This window comes from Narcine bancroftii, chromosome 13 (genome assembly GCF_036971445.1).
Source record: "Narcine bancroftii isolate sNarBan1 chromosome 13, sNarBan1.hap1, whole genome shotgun sequence".
In the NCBI taxonomy this organism is placed as follows: domain Eukaryota; kingdom Metazoa; phylum Chordata; class Chondrichthyes; order Torpediniformes; family Narcinidae; genus Narcine; species Narcine bancroftii.
In genome coordinates, this window is record NC_091481.1 from 68293330 (window position 1) to 68313096 (window position 19767).

A 19767-nucleotide genomic window follows, 5' to 3' on the forward strand; every position below is an offset into this window, starting at 1 on the left:
CCACCCACACTGACACCATAGCTCACACTCACCCACACCAACACCACCCACACTGACACCATAACTCACACTCACCCACACCAACACCACTCACAATGACACCATAACTCACACTCACCCACACCAACACCACTCACACTGACACCATAACTCACACTCACCCACACCAACACCACTCACACTGACTCCATAACTCACACTCACCCACACCAACACCACTCACACTGACACCATGACTCACACTCACCCACACCAACACCACTCACACTGACACCATGGCTCACACTCACCCACACCAACACCACTCACACTGACACCATGACTCACACTCACCCACACCAACACCACTCACAATGACACCATAACTCACACTCACCCACACCAACACCACTCACACTGACACCATGACTCACACTCACCCACACCAACACCACTCACACTGACACCATGACTCACACTCACCCACACCAACACCACTCACACTGACACCATGACTCACACTCACCCACACCAACACCACTCACACTGACACCATAACTCACACTCACCCACACCAACACCACTCACACTGACACCATGACTCACACTCACCCACACCAACACCACTCACACTGACACCATGACTCACACTCACCCACACCAACACCACTCACACTGACACCATGACTCACACTCACCCACACCAACACCACTCACACTGACACCATGACTCACACTCACCCACACCAACACCACTCACACTGACACCATGACTCACACTCACCCACACCAACACCACTCACACTGACACCATGACTCACACTCACCCACACCAACACCACTCACACTGACACCATACTCACTCTCACCCACACCAACACCACTCACACTGACACCATAACTCACACTCACCCACACCAACACCACCCACACTGACACCATAACTCACACTCACCCACACCAACACCACTCACACTGACACCATAACTCACACTCACCCACAACACCACTCACACTGACACCATAACTCACACTCACCCACACCAACACCACCCACACTGACACCATAACTCACACTCACCCACACCAACACCACCCACACTGACACCATGACTCACACTCACCCACACCAACACCACCCACACTGACACCATGACTCACACTCACCCACACCAACACAACTCACACTGACACCATGACTCACACTCACCCACACCAACACCACTCACACTGACACCATGACTCACACTCACCCACAACAACACCACTCACAATGACACCATAACTCACACTCACCCACACCAACACCACTCACACTGACACCATAACTCACACTCACCCACACCAACACCACTCACACTGACTCCATAACTCACACCCACCCACACCAACACCACTCACACTGACACCATGACTCACACTCACCCACACCAACACCACTCACACTGACACCATGGCTCACACTCACCCACACCAACACCACTCACAATGACACCATGACTCACACTCACCCACACCAACACCACTCACACTGACACCATGACTCACACTCACCCACACCAACACCACTCACACTGACACCATGACTCACACTCACCCACACCAACACCACTCACACTGACACCATGACTCACACTCACCCACACCAACACCACTCACACTGACACCATGACTCACACTCACCCACACCAACACCACTCACACTGACACCATGACTCACACTCACCCACACCAACACCACTCACACTGACACCATGACTCACACTCACCCACACCAACACCACTCACACTGACACCATGACTCACACTCACCCACACCAACACCACTCACACTGACACCATGACTCACACTCACCCACACCAACACCACTCACACTGACACCATGACTCACACTCACCCACACCAACACCACTCACACTGACACCATGACTCACACTCACCCACACCAACACCACTCACACTGACACCATGACTCACACTCACCCACACCAACACCACTCACACTGACACCATGACTCACACTCACCCACACCAACACCACTCACACTGACACCATGACTCACACTCACCCACACCAACACCACTCACACTGACACCATGACTCACACTCACCCACACCAACACCACTCACACTGACACCATGACTCACACTCACCCACACCAACACCACTCACACTGACACCATACTCACTCTCACCCACACCAACACCACTCACACTGACACCATACTCACTCTCACCCACACCAACACCACTCACACTGACACCATAACTCACACTCACCCACACCAACACCACCCACACTGACACCATAACTCACACTCACCCACACCAACACCACTCACACTGACACCATAACTCACACTCACCCACAACACCACTCACACTGACACCATAACTCACACTCACCCACACCAACACCACCCACTCTGACACCATAACTCACACTCACCCACACCAACACCACCCACACTGACACCATAACTCACACTCACCCACACCAACACCACCCACACTGACACCATAACTCACACTCACCCACACCAACACCACTCACACTGACACCATGACTCACACTCACCCACACCAACACCACTCACACTGACACCATGACTCACACTCACCCACACCAACACCACTCACACTGACACCATGACTCACACTCACACACACCAACACCACTCACACTGACACCATGACTCACACTCACCCACACCAACACCACTCACACTGACACCATGACTCACACTCACCCACACCAACACCACTCACACTGACACCATGACTCACACTCACCCACACCAACACCACTCACACTGACACCATGACTCACACTCACCCACACCAACACCACTCACACTGACACCATGACTCACACTCACCCACACCAACACCACTCACACTGACACCATAACTCACTCACCCACACCAACACCACTCAAACTGACACCATGACTCACACTCACCCACACCAACACCACTCACACTGACACCATGACTCACACTCACCCACACCAACACCACTCACACTGACACCATAACTCACACTCACCCACACCAACACCACTCACACTGACACCATAACTCACACTCACCCACACCAACACCACTCACACTGACACCATAACTCACACTCACCCACACCAACACCACTCACACTGACACCATGACTCACACTCACCCACACCAACACCACTCACAATGACACCATAACTCACACTCACCCACACCAACACCACTCACACTGACACCATAACTCACACTCACCCACACCAACACCACTCACACTGACACCATGACTCACACTCACCCACACCAACACCACTCACAATGACACCATAACTCACACTCACCCACACCAACACCACTCACACTGACACCATAACTCACACTCACCCACACCAACACCACTCACACTGACTCCATAACTCACACTCACCCACACCAACACCACTCACACTGACACCATGACTCACACTCACCCACACCAACACCACTCACACTGACACCATGACTCACACTCACCCACACCAACACCACTCACACTGACACCATGGCTCACACTCACCCACACCAACACCACTCACACTGACACCATGACTCACACTCACCCACACCAACACCACTCACAATGACACCATAACTCACACTCACCCACACCAACACCACTCACACTGACACCATGACTCACACTCACCCACACCAACACCACTCACACTGACACCATGACTCACACTCACCCACACCACTCACACTGACACCATAACTCACACTCACCCACACCAACACCACTCACACTGACACCATGACTCACACTCACCCACACCAACACCACTCACACTGACACCATGACTCACACTCACCCACACCAACACCACTCACACTGACACCATGACTCACACTCACCCACACCAACACCACTCACACTGACACCATGACTCACACTCACCCACACCAACACCACTCACACTGACACCATGACTCACACTCACCCACACCAACACCACTCACACTGACACCATGACTCACACTCACCCACACCAACACCACTCACACTGACACCATGACTCACACTCACCCACACCAACACCACTCACACTGACACCATGACTCACACTCACCCACACCAACACCACTCACACTGACACCATGACTCACACTCACCCACACCAACACCACTCACACTGACACCATGACTCACACTCACCCACACCAACACCACTCACACTGACACCATGACTCACACTCACCCACACCAACACCACTCACACTGACACCATAACTCACACTCACCCACACCAACACCACTCACACTGACACCATAGCTCACACTCACCCACACCAACACCACTCACACTGACACCATGACTCACACTCACCCACAACACCACTCACACTGACACCATAACTCACACTCACCCACACCAACACCACCCACACTGACACTATAACTCACACTCACCCACAACACCACTCACACTGACACCATGACTCACACTCACCCACACCAACACCTCTCACACTGACACCATGACTCACACTCACCCACACCAACACCACTCACACTGACACCATGACTCACACTCACCTACACCAACACCACTCACACTGACACCATGACTCACACTCACCCACACCAACACCACTCACACTGACACCATGACTCACACTCACCCACACCAACACCACTCACACTGACACCATGACTCACACTCACCCACACCAACACCACTCACACTGACACCATGACTCACACTCACCCACACCAACACCACTCACACTGACACCATGACTCACACTCACCCACACCAACACCACTCACACTGACACCATGACTCACACTCACCCACACCAACACCACTCACACTGACACCATAACTCACACTCACCCACACCAACACCACTCACACTGACACCATAACTCACACTCACCCACACCAACACCACCCACACTGACACCATAACTCACACTCACCCACACCAACACCACTCACACTGACACCATAACTCACACTCACCCACACCAACACCACTCACACTGACACCATGACTCACACTCACCCACACCAACACCACCCACACTCACCCACACCAACACCACTCACACTGACACCATGGCTCACACTCACCCACAACAACACCACTCACACTGACACCATAACTCACACTCACCCACACCAACACCACTCACACTGACACCATAACTCACACTCACCCACACCAACACCACTCACACTGACACCATGACTCACACTCACCCACACCAACACCACCCACACTGACACCATAACTCACACTCACCCACACCAACACCACTCACACTGACACCATAACTCACACTCACCCACACCAACACCACTCACACTGACACCATGACTCACACTCACCCACACCAACACCACCCACACTCACCCACACCAACACCACTCACACTGACACCATGGCTCACACTCACCCACAACAACACCACTCACACTGACACCATGACTCACACTCACCCACACCAACACCACTCACACTGACACCATAACTCACACTCACCCACACCAACACCACTCACACTGACACCATAACTCACACTCACCCACACCAACACCACCCACACTGACACCATAACTCACACTCACCCACACCAACACCACCCACACTGACACCATAACTCACACTCACCCACACCAACACCACTCACACTGACACCATGGCTCACACTCACCCACAACAACACCACTCACACTGACACCATGACTCACACTCACCCACACCAACACCACTCACACTGACACCATAACTCACACTCACCCACACCAACACCACTCACACTGACACCATAACTCACACTCACCCACACCAACACCACCCACACTGACACCATAACTCACACTCACCCACACCAACACCACCCACACTGACACCATAACTCACACTCACCCACACCAACACCACTCACACTGACACCATAACTCACACTCACCCACACCAACACCACTCACACTGACACCATAACTCACACTCACCCACACCAACACCACCCACACTGACACCATAACTCACACTCACCCACACCAACACCACTCACACTGACACCATGACTCACACTCACCCACACCAACACCACTCACACTGACACCATGGCTCACACTCACCCACAACAACACCACTCACACTGACACCATGACTCACACTCACCCACACCAACACCACTCACACTGACACCATAACTCACACTCACCCACACCAACACCACTCACACTGACACCATAACTCACACTCACCCACACCAACACCACCCACACTGACACCATAACTCACACTCACCCACACCAACACCACCCACACTGACACCATAACTCACACTCACCCACACCAACACCACTCACACTGACACCATGGCTCACACTCACCCACAACAACACCACTCACACTGACACCATGACTCACACTCACCCACACCAACACCACTCACACTGACACCATAACTCACACTCACCCACACCAATCACACTGACACCATAACTCACACTCACCCACACCAACACCACCCACACTGACACCATAACTCACACTCACCCACACCAACACCACCCACACTGACACCATAACTCACACTCACCCACACCAACACCACTCACACTGACACCATGACTCACACTCACCCACACCAACACCACTCACACTGACACCATGACTCACACTCACCCACACCAACACCACTCACAATGACACCATAACTCACACTCACCCACACCAACACCACTCACACTGACACCATAACTCACACTCACCCACACCAACACCACTCACACTGACTCCATAACTCACACTCACCCACACCAACACCACTCACACTGACACCATGACTCACACTCACCCACACCAACACCACTCACACTGACACCATGACTCACACTCACCCACACCAACACCACTCACACTGACACCATGGCTCACACTCACCCACACCAACACCACTCACACTGACACCATAACTCACACTCACCCACACCAACACCACTCACACTGACACCATAACTCACACTCACCCACACCAACACCACTCACACTGACACCATAACTCACACTCACCCACACCAACACCACTCACACTGACACCATGACTCACACTCACCCACACCAACACCACTCACACTGACACCATGACTCACACTCACCCACAACAACACCACTCACACTGACACCATGACTCACACTCACCCACACCAACACCACTCACACTGACACCATGACTCACACTCACCCACACCAACACCGCTCACACTGACACCATGACTCACACTCACCCACACCAACACCGCTCACACTGACACCATGACTCACACTCACCCACACCAACACCACTCACACTGACACCATGACTCACACTCACCCACACCAACAACACTCACACTGACACCATGACTCACACTCTCCCACACCAACACCACTCACACTGACACCATGACTCACACTCACCCACACCAACACCACTCACACTGACACCATGATTCACACTCACCCACACCAACACCACTCACACTGACACCATGACTCACACTCACCCACACCAACACCACTCACACTGACACCATGACTCACACTCACCCACACCAACACCACTCACACTGACACCATAACTCACACTCACCCACACCAACACCACTCACACTAACACCATAAATCACACTCACCCACACCAACACCACTCACACTGACACCATGACTCACACTCACCCACACCAACACCACTCACACTGACACCATGACTCACACTCACCCACACCAACACCACTCACACTGACACCATGACTCACACTCACCCACACCAACACCACTCACACTGACACCATGACTCACACTCACCCACACCAACACCACTCACACTGACACCATGACTCACACTCACCCACACCAACACCACTCACACTGACACCATAACTCACACTCACCCACACCAACACCACTCACACTGACACCATAACTCACACTCACCCACACCAACACCACTCACACTGACACCATGACTCACGCTCACCCACACCAACACCACTCACACTGACACCATGACTCACACTCACCCACACCAACACCACTCACACTGACACCATAACTCACACTCACCCACACCAACACCACTCACACTGCCACCATAACTCACACCCACCCACACCAACACCACTCACACTGACACCATAACTCACACTCACCCACACCAACACCACTCACACTGACACCATAGCTCACACTCACACACACCAACACCAATCACAATGACACTATAACTCACACTCACCCACACCAACACCACTCACACTCACCCACACCAACACCACCCACACTGACACCATAACTCACACTCACCCACACCAACACCACTCACACTGACACCATAGCTCACACTCACCCACACCAACACCACTCACACTGACACCATAGCTCATACTCACCCACACCAACACCACTCACACTGACACCATAACTCACACACACCCACAACACCACTCACACTGACACCATAACTCACACTCACCCACACCAACACCACCCACACTGACACCATAACTTACACTCACCCACACCAACACCACCCACACTGACACCATAACTCACACTCACCCACACCAACACCACTCACACTGACACCATGACTCACACTCACCCACATCAACACCACTCACACTGACACCATAACTCACACTCACCCACACCAACACCACTCACACTGACACCATAACTCACACTCACCCACACCAACACCACTCACACTGACACCATAACTCACACTCACCCACACCAACACCACTCACACTGACACCATAACTCACACTCACCCACACCAACACCACTCACACTGACACCATAACTCACACTCACCCACACCAACACCACTCACACTGACACCATAACTCACACTCACCCACACCAACACCACTCACACTGACACCATAACTCACACTCACCCACACCAACACCACTCACACTGACTCCATGACTCACACTCACCCACACCAACACCACTCACACTGACACCATGACTCACACTCACCCACACCAACACCACTCACACTGACACCATGACTCACACTCACCCACACCAACACCACTCACACTGACACCATGACTCACACTCACCCACACCAACACCACTCACACTGACACCATGACTCACACTCACCCACACCAACACCACTCACACTGACACCATGACTCACACTCACCCACACCAACACCACTCACACTGACACCATGACTCACACTCACCCACACCAACACCACTCACACTGACACCATGACTCACACTCACCCACACCAACTCCACTCACACTGACAACATGACTCACACTCACCCACACCAACACCACTCACACTGACACCATGACTCACACTCACCCACACCAACACCACTCACACTGACACCATGACTCACACTCACCCACACCAACACCACTCACACTGACACCATGACTCACTCACCCACTCCAACACCACTCACACTGACACCATGACTCACACTCACCCACACCAACACCACTCACACTGACACCATGACTCACACTCACCCACACCAACACCACTCACACTGACACCATGACTCACACTCACCCACACCAACACCACTCACACTGACACCATGACTCACACTCACCCACACCAACACCACTCACACTGACACCATGACTCACACTCACCCACACCAACACCACTCACACTGACACCATGACTCACACTCACCCACACCAACACCACTCACACTGACACCATGACTCACACTCACCCACACCAACACCACTCACACTAACACCATGACTCACACTCACCCACTCCAACACCACTCACACTGACACCATGACTCACACTCACCCACACCAACACCACTCACACTGACACCATGACTCACACTCACCCACACCAACACCACTCACACTGACACCATGACTCACACTCACCCACACCAACACCACTCACACTGACACCATGACTCACACTCACCCACACCAACACCACTCACACTGACACCATGACTCACACTCACCCACACCAACACCACTCACACTGACACCATGACTCACACTCACCCACACCAACACCACTCACACTGACACCATGACTCACACTCACCCACACCAACACCACTCACACTGACACCATGACTCACACTCACCCACACCAAAACCACTCACACTGACACCATGACTCACACTCACCCACACCAACACCACTCACACTGACACCATGACTCACGCTCACCCACACCAACACCACTCACACTGACACCATGACTCACGCTCACCCACACCAACACCACTCACACTGACACCATAACTCACGCTCACCCACACCAACACCACTCACACTGCCACCATAACTCACGCTCACCCACACCAACACCACTCACACTGCCACCATAACTCACACTCACCCACACCAACACCACTCACACTGACACCATAGCTCACACTCACCCACACCAACACCACTCACACTGACACCATAGCTCACACTCACCCACACCAACACCACCCACACTGACACCATAACTCACACTCACCCACACCAACACCACCCACACTGACACCATAACTCACACTCACCCACACCAACACCACCCACACTGACACCATAGCTCACACTCACCCACACCAACACCACTCACACTGACACCATAGCTCATACTCACCCACACCAACACCACTCACACTGACACCATAGCTCACACTCACCAACACCACCCACACTGACACCATAGCTCACACTCACCCACACCAACACCACCCACACTGACACCATAGCTCACACTCACCCACACCAACACCACCCACACTGACACCATAACTCACACTCACCCACACCAACACCACTCACAATGACACCATAACTCACACTCACCCACACCAACACCACTCACAATGACACCATAACTCACACTCACCCACACCAACACCACTCACAATGACACCATAACTCACACTCACCCACACCAACACCACTCACACTGACACCATAACTCACACTCACCCACACCAACACCACTCACACTGACTCCATAACTCACACTCACCCACACCAACACCACTCACACTGACACCATGACTCACACTCACCCACACCAACACCACTCACACTGACACCATGGCTCACACTCACCCACACCAACACCACTCACACTGACACCATGACTCACACTCACCCACACCAACACCACTCACAATGACACCATAACTCACACTCACCCACACCAACACCACTCACACTGACACCATGACTCACACTCACCCACACCAACACCACTCACACTGACACCATGACTCACACTCACCCACACCAACACCACTCACACTGACACCATGACTCACACTCACCCACACCAACACCACTCACACTGACACCATAACTCACACTCACCCACACCAACACCACTCACACTGACACCATGACTCACACTCACCCACACCAACACCACTCACACTGACACCATGACTCACACTCACCCACACCAACACCACTCACACTGACACCATGACTCACACTCACCCACACCAACACCACTCACACTGACACCATGACTCACACTCACCCACACCAACACCACTCACACTGACACCATGACTCACACTCACCCACACCAACACCACTCACACTGACACCATGACTCACACTCACCCACACCAACACCACTCACACTGACACCATACTCACTCTCACCCACACCAACACCACTCACACTGACACCATAACTCACACTCACCCACACCAACACCACCCACACTGACACCATAACTCACACTCACCCACACCAACACCACTCACACTGACACCATAACTCACACTCACCCACAACACCACTCACACTGACACCATAACTCACACTCACCCACACCAACACCACCCACACTGACACCATAACTCACACTCACCCAACCAACACCACCCACACTGACACCATGACTCACACTCACCCACACCAACACCACCCACACTGACACCATGACTCACACTCACCCACACCAACACCACTCACACTGACACCATGACTCACACTCACCCACACCAACACCACTCACACTGACACCATGACTCACACTCACCCACAACAACACCACTCACAATGACACCATAACTCACACTCACCCACACCAACACCACTCACACTGACACCATAACTCACACTCACCCACACCAACACCACTCACACTGACTCCATAACTCACACCCACCCACACCAACACCACTCACACTGACACCATGACTCACACTCACCCACACCAACACCACTCACACTGACACCATGGCTCACACTCACCCACACCAACACCACTCACAATGACACCATGCTTCACACTCACCCACACCAACACGACTCACACTGACACCATGACTCACACTCACCCACACCAACACCACTCACACTGACACCATGACTCACACTCACCCACACCAACACCACTCACACTGACACCATGACTCACACTCACCCACACCAACACCACTCACACTGACACCATGACTCACACTCACCAACACCAACACCACTCACACTGACACCATGACTCACACTCACCCACACCAACACCACTCACACTGACACCATGACTCACACTCACCCACACCAACACCACTCACACTGACACCATGACTCACACTCACCCACACCAACACCACTCACACTGACACCATGACTCACACTCACCCACACCAACACCACTCACACTGACACCATGACTCACACTCACCCACACCAACACCACTCACACTGACACCATGACTCACACTCACCCACACCAACACCACTCACACTGACACCATGACTCACACTCACCCACACCAACACCACTCACACTGACACCATGACTCACACTCACCCACACCAACACCACTCACACTGACACCATGACTCACACTCACCCACACCAACACCACTCACACTGACACCATGACTCACACTCACCCACACCAACACCACTCACACTGACACCATACTCACTCTCACCCACACCAACACCACTCACACTGACACCATACTCACTCTCACCCACACCAACACCACTCACACTGACACCATAACTCACACTCACCCACACCAACACCACCCACACTGACACTATAACTCACACTCACCCACACCAACACCACTCACACTGACACCATAACTCACACTCACCCACAACACCACTCACACTGACACCATAACTCACACTCACCCACACCAACACCACCCACTCTGACACCATAACTCACACTCACCCACACCAACACCACCCACACTGACACCATAACTCACACTCACCCACACCAACACCACCCACACTGACACCATAACTCACACTCACCCACACCAACACCACTCACACTGACACCATGACTCACACTCACCCACACCAACACCACTCACACTGACACCATGACTCACACTCACCCACACCAACACCACTCACACTGACACCATGACTCACACTCACCCACACCAACACCACTCACACTGACACCATGACTCACACTCACCCACACCAACACCACTCACACTGACACCATGACTCACACTCACCCACACCAACACCACTCACACTGACACCATGACTCACACTCACCCACACCAACACCACTCACACTGACACCATGACTCACACTCACCCACACCAACACCACTCACACTGACACCATGACTCACACTCACCCACACCAACACCACTCACACTGACACCATAACTCACACTCACCCACACCAACACCACTCAAACTGACACCATGACTCACACTCACCCACACCAACACCACTCACACTGACACCATGACTCACACTCACCCACACCAACACCACTCACACTGACACCATAACTCACACTCACCCACACCAACACCACTCACACTGACACCATAACTCACACTCACCCACACCAACACCACTCACACTGACACCATAACTCACACTCACCCACACCAACACCACTCACACTGACACCATGACTCACACTCACCCACACCAACACCACTCACAATGACACCATAACTCACACTCACCCACACCAACACCACTCACACTGACACCATAACTCACACTCACCCACACCAACACCACTCACACTGACTCCATAACTCACACTCACCCACACCAACACCACTCACACTGACACCATGACTCACACTCACCCACACCAACACCACTCACACTGACACCATGACTCACACTCACCCACACCAACACCACTCACACTGACACCATGGCTCACACTCACCCACACCAACACCACTCACACTGACACCATGACTCACACTCACCCACACCAACACCACTCACAATGACACCATAACTCACACTCACCCACACCAACACCACTCACACTGACACCATGACTCACACTCACCCACACCAACACCACTCACACTGACACCATGACTCACACTCACCCACACCACTCACACTGACACCATAACTACTCACACTCACCCACACCAACACCACTCACACTGACACCATGACTCACACTCACCCACACCAACACCACTCACACTGACACCATGACTCACACTCACCCACACCAACACCACTCACACTGACACCATGACTCACACTCACCCACACCAACACCACTCACACTGACACCATGACTCACACTCACCCACACCAACACCACTCACACTGACACCATGACTCACACTCACCCACACCAACACCACTCACACTGACACCATGACTCACACTCACCCACACCAACACCACTCACACTGACACCATGACTCACACTCACCCACACCAACACCACTCACACTGACACCATGACTCACACTCACCCACACCAACACCACTCACACTGACACCATGACTCACACTCACCCACACCAACACCACTCACACTGACACCATGACTCACACTCACCCACACCAACACCACTCACACTGACACCATGACTCACACTCACCCACACCAACACCACTCACACTGACACCATGACTCACACTCACCCACACCAACACCACTCACACTGACACCATAACTCACACTCACCCACACCAACACCACTCACACTGACACCATAGCTCACACTCACCCACACCAACACCACTCACACTGACACCATGACTCACACTCACCCACAACACCACTCACACTGACACCATAACTCACACTCACCCACACCAACACCACCCACACTGACACTATAACTCACACTCACCCACAACACCACTCACACTGACACCATGACTCACACTCACCCACACCAACACCTCTCACACTGACACCATGACTCACACTCACCCACACCAACACCACTCACACTGACACCATGACTCACACTCACCTACACCAACACCACTCACACTGACACCATGACTCACACTCACCCACACCAACACCACTCACACTGACACCATGACTCACACTCACCCACACCAACACCACTCACACTGACACCATGACTCACACTCACCCACACCAACACCACTCACACTGACACCATGACTCACACTCACCCACACCAACACCACTCACACTGACACCATGACTCACACTCACCCACACCAACACCACTCACACTGACACCATGACTCACACTCACCCACACCAACACCACTCACACTGACACCATTACTCACACTCACCCACACCAACACCACTCACACTGACACCATAACTCACACTCACCCACACCAACACCACTCACACTGACACCATAACTCACACTCACCCACACCAACACCACTCACACTGACACCATGACTCACACTCACCCACACCAACACCACTCACACTGACACCATGACTCACACTCACCCACACCAACACCACTCACACTGACACCATGACTCACACTCACCCACACCAACACCACTCACACTGACACCATGACTCACACTCACCCACACCAACACCACTCACACTGACACCATGACTCACACTCACCCACACCAACACCACTCACACTGACACCATGACTCACACTCACCCACACCAACACCACTCACACTGACACCATGACTCACACTCACCCACACCAACACCACTCACACTGACACCATGACTCACACTCACCCACACCAACACCACTCACACTGACACCATGACTCACACTCACCCACACCAACACCACTCACACTGACACCATGACTCACACTCACCCACACCAACACCACTCACACTGACACCATAACTCACACTCACCCACACCAACACCACTCACACTGACACCATAACTCACACTCACCCACACCAACATCACTCACACTGACACCATAGCTCACACTCACCCACACCAACACCACTCACACTGACACCATAACTCACACTCACCCACAACTCCACTCACACTGACACCATAACTCACACTCACCCACACCAACACCACCCACACTGACACCATAACTCACACTCACCCACACCAACACCACTCACACTGACACCATAACTCACACTCACCCACACCAACACCACTCACACTGACACCATAGCTCACACTCACCCACACCAACACCACTCACACTGACACCATAACTCACACTCACCCACAACACCACTCACACTGACACCATAACTCACACTCACCCACACCAACACCACCCACACTGACACCATAACTCACACTCACCCACACCAACACCACCCACACTGACACCATAACTCACACTCACCCACACCAACACCACTCACACTGACACCATGACTCACACTCACCCACACCAACACCACTCACACTGACACCATGGCTCACACTCACCCACAACAACACCACTCACACTGACACCATGACTCACACTCACCCACACCAACACCACTCACACTGACACCATAACTCACACTCACCCACACCAACACCACCCACACTGACACCATAACTCACACTCACCCACACCAACACCACCCACACTGACACCATAACTCACACTCACCCACACCAACACCACTCACACTGACACCATGACTCACACTCACCCACACCAACACCACTCACACTGACACCATGACTCACACTCACCCACACCAACACCACTCACAATGACACCATAACTCACACTCACCCACACCAACACCACTCACACTGACACCATAACTCACTCACCCACACCAACACCACTCACACTGACTCCATAACTCACACTCACCCACACCAACACCACTCACACTGACACCATGACTCACACTCACCCACACCAACACCACTCACATTGACACCATAACTCACACTCACCCACACCAACACCACTCACCCACACCAACACCACTCACACTGACACCATGACTCACACTCACCCACACCAACACCACTCACACTGACACCATAACTCACACTCACCCACACCAACACCACTCACAATGACACCATAACTCACACTCACCCACACCAACACCACTCACACTGACACCATAACTCACACTCACCCACACCAACACCACTCACACTGACTCCATAACTCAAACTCACCCACACCAACACCACTCACACTGACACCATGACTCACACTCACCCACACCAACACCACTCACACTGACACCATGACTCACACTCACCCACACCAACACCACTCACACTGACACCATGACTCACACTCACCCACACCAACACCACTCACACTGACACCATAACTCACACTCACCCACACCAACACCACTCACACTGACACCATGACTCACACTCACCCACACCAACACCACTCACACTGACACCATGACTCACACTCACCCACACCAACACCACTCACACTGACACCATAACTCACACTCACCCACACCAACACCACTCACACTGACACCATGACTCACACTCACCCACACCAACACCACTCACACTGACACCATGACTCACACTCACCCACACCAACACCACTCACACTGACACCATGACTCACACTCACCCACACCAACACCACTCACACTGACACCATGACTCACACTCACCCACACCAACACCACTCACACTGACACCATGACTCACACTCACCCACACCAACACCACTCACACTGACACCATGACTCACACTCACCCACACCAACACCACTCACACTGACACCATAACTCACACTCACCCACACCAACACCACTCACACTGACACCATGACTCACACTCACCCACACCAACACCACTCACACTGACACCATGACTCACACTCACCCACACCAACACCACTCACACTGACACCATGACTCACACTCACCCACACCAACACCACTCACACTGACACCATGACTCACACTCACCCACACCAACACCACTCACACTGACACCATGACTCACACTCACCCACACCAACACCACTCACACTGACACCATGACTCACACTCACCCACACCAACACCACTCACACTGACACCATGACTCACACTCACCCACACCAACACCACTCACACTGACACCATGACTCACACTCACCCACACCAACACCACTCACACTGACACCATGACTCACACTCACCCACACCAACACCACTCACACTGACACCATAACTCACACTCACCCACACCAACACCACTCACACTGACACCATAACTCACACTCACCCACACCAACACCACTCACACTGACACCATAACTCACACTCACCCACACCAACACCACTCACACTGACACCATGACTCACACTCACCCACACCAACACCACTCACACTGACACCATGACTCACACTCACCCACACCAACACCACTCACACTGACACCATGACTCACACTCACCCACACCAACACCACTCACACTGACACCATAACTCACACTCACCCACACCAACACCACTCACACTGACACCATGACTCACACTCACCCACACCAACACCACTCACACTGACACCATGACTCACACTCACCCACACCAACACCACTCACACTGACACCATGACTCACACTCACCCACACCAACACCACTCACACTGACACCATGACTCACACTCACCCACACCAACACCACTCACACTGACACCATGACTCACACTCACCCACACCAACACCACTCACACTGACACCATGACTCACACTCACCCACACCAACACCACTCACACTGACACCATGACTCACACTCACCCACACCAACACCACTCACACTGACACCATGACTCACACTCACCCACACCAACACCACTCACACTGACACCATGACTCACACTCACCCACACCAACACCACTCACACTGACACCATGACTCACACTCACCCACACCAACACCACTCACACTGACACCATGACTCACACTCACCCACACCAACACCACTCACACTGACACCATGACTCACACTCACCCACACCAACACCACTCACACTGACACCATGACTCACACTCACCCACACCAACACCACTCACACTGACACCATGACTCACACTCACCCACACCAACACCACTCACACTGACACCATGACTCACACTCACCCACACCAACACCACTCACACTGACACCATGACTCACACTCACCCACACCAACACCACTCACACTGACACCATGACTCACACTCACCCACACCAACACCACTCACACTGACACCATGACTCACACTCACCCACACCAACACCACTCACACTGACACCATGACTCACACTCACCCACACCAACACCACTCACACTGACACCATGCACACTCACCCACACCAACACCACTCACACTGACACCATGACTCACACTCACCCACACCAACACCACTCACAACCATGACTCACACTCACCCACACCAACACCACTCACACTGACACCATGACTCACACTCACCCACACCAACACCACTCACACTGACACCATGACTCACACTCACCCACACCAACACCACTCACACTGACACCATGACTCACACTCACCCACACCAACACCACTCACAAA

At 52.7% G+C, this 19767-nt stretch overlaps 1 protein-coding gene across 2 annotated transcripts in view; it reads right to left on the minus strand.

Annotated features, from left to right (window-relative positions):
- The window catches only part of f8a (coagulation factor VIII associated), a 44069-nt gene that overhangs the window by 12964 nt on the left and 11338 nt on the right, over positions 1-19767 (minus strand). The gene's annotated exons all lie outside the window — the stretch shown is intronic.